Raw genomic sequence first — 2500 nt, forward strand, 5'->3', positions numbered from 1 at the left:
CACCCCTTGGGCATCTCCAAATTACCAATCCACTGACTTCTTTACCACTGCAGATCTAAAATCAGAGGCGGCGACGATAGTTACATCGATATAGAGGAAGACGATGTAATAAAGGCTATAGATGAAATGAAAACAACTCAGCTACTGGCCCCGATGGATTCCCGGCAATCCTCCTAAAAAGCATGTAAGAGAGTCCTAGCAAGACCACTGCAGTTTCCTCTTTCAAGCTTCCTTGCAGCTGGCAAACTTCCAAGAAAACTGAAGGAAGGTAAAAATATGCCCATTCATAAAGGAGGTAGCAGAGCGGAGGCCAAGAACTACAGACCTATCTCTCTGACCTCACACATCAGCAAGGACATGGAACGAATATTCAGAAGGAACTGATCACCTTCCTTGAAGAAAATGACTTGTGCTGCCTGACACCCAACATGGTTTCCGACCAGGGAGAAGCTGTTTAACTCAGCTCCTACAACACTATGACTGGGTGCTGAAACGGCTGCTCAACTACTCAAATGTGGAAGTGATATATCTCGACTTTGCAAAGGCCTTTGATAAAGTCGATCATGGAATGATATGTCACAACCTGCGTAATCTCAGCATAGTTGGTAAACTGGGAGAATGGCTTCATGACTTTCTGAAAGATAGAAGTCAGGTGGTAGTAGCCAATGGGGCCACTTCCATTAACACGCAAAAAGTTTCACAGGCAATACAGAACCCTGAGGACACTAAACGCCTGCAATGTGAGCTGGACAAAATATACAAGTGGGCTGAAAAGAATAGCATGCAGTTCAATGCTGAAAGTTTCAAGCTTTATGCTATCAGCATGCAAAACTAAATGCAATACCCAATGAATACACTGGACCCGGAGGAATTGCAATCCCAGAGGCACAATCAGTGCGTGACCTGGGTATTTACATGAGTGATGACGCAACCTTTCGTGTACATGTTGCTAAATTGGCAATGAAATGTAGACGACTGGCCGGATGGATTATATTATAAAAGGCAGATTTCATCTGCCTCCCAAACCGTTTGTTTATTATACAAATCTACAATATAGAATTTCTTCAATTAGAATTTACCTATCATTTTTACGAGTAGAATACATCGGGTCGTGGCAGGTACAGTTTTTCCTATTTCACCCCCAATTAAGCAAAAATTAGAGAAAACTAACTATTTAACAATTTTTCTCTTTCAGTTCATGTGATTCACTAATACCTTTACACTTTCTCCTCCTTTCTCTTTGCAAGTGTGCATCGATTAAAGTGAAAGTATTCATATAAAAGGATGACATGCTTCACTCATGCTAACAACCATAATTTCTCCTACTTTCTCTTGCAAGTGTACCTTAACCACTACTCAAAATAAAAACAACACAAACACACCAACAGAAACAATAAATACATAACGATTTACTCCTCACACAATTTCTTCAATTACAGTTTACCTATGATTTTTCAAAGTACTTCCATTCGGTCATGGCATACAAAATTTCTTTCAATTTGACCCTCAATTAAGAAAAAATTCGAGAAAACTCAATATTTTAACATCTCACTCTTTCACTTCAAGCCTTTTCTCTGCCTATTACCCCCACTTCCTCTTTACACACATAGACATGCAAATATATAAATAAAATTGTAAGCTAACGTGTGTGTGTGTGTGTGCGTGTGTGTGAGTGTGTGTGTGCGTGTGTGTCTGTGTGTGAGGGTGCCTCTGTGTGTGTGTGTGACTGTGTATGTGTGTGTGTGTGACAGGGATGACCCATTCAGACTGGTCATCCTTTTTGCTAGAAGAAGATCACCTATGCTACACCACTAGTTTTCAGTTCATATTAATCAAATTAATATTCACAACAAGAAGGACTATTCATTATATACATCAGTTCCACACATTTACTCTGGTTCCATTTCGGACAACTGCACAACAAACATTGCCATTTCACACATGTATGTAAACAAATTCCTTTCTTAAAAATTTCAATTCATTTTCTTTTCAATTCATACAAAGTTATTTAGGAACGAATAAGATATCTAAAGTATATCCAAGTAGCAGAGAGATCGCCCAAAAGTGATATAGATATTTAAATGTATTTATATATTCATCTATACACACATGTATGTATAATGTGTGTGTGTATATATTTCCATAGAGGTAACCATTCACTCCATACAAAGTTTTTTAGGACGAAATAAGATCTAAAGTTATCTCTAAGAAGCAGAAAGATCGCCCAAAGTGTATATAGATATTTAATGTATTATATATTCATCTATACACACATGTATGTAGAATGTGTGTGTATATATTTCCATAGAGGTAACCATTCACATCCATACAAGTTTTTTAGGACGAAAATCTTTATATATAAAAGAAAGGTTGTGTGTCTGTCTACTCCGATTTTGATTCCTAATACTCCCACATTTTGCGATGCAGTTTAACCAAAACCGGGTATCTTATAGTCGTGATTCATATCGAGCCCTTCTGGGTATTAGCGCGCGTCTACAAT

Source organism: Octopus sinensis, unplaced genomic scaffold (genome assembly GCF_006345805.1).
Source record: "Octopus sinensis unplaced genomic scaffold, ASM634580v1 Contig19636, whole genome shotgun sequence".
Taxonomy (NCBI): domain Eukaryota; kingdom Metazoa; phylum Mollusca; class Cephalopoda; order Octopoda; family Octopodidae; genus Octopus; species Octopus sinensis.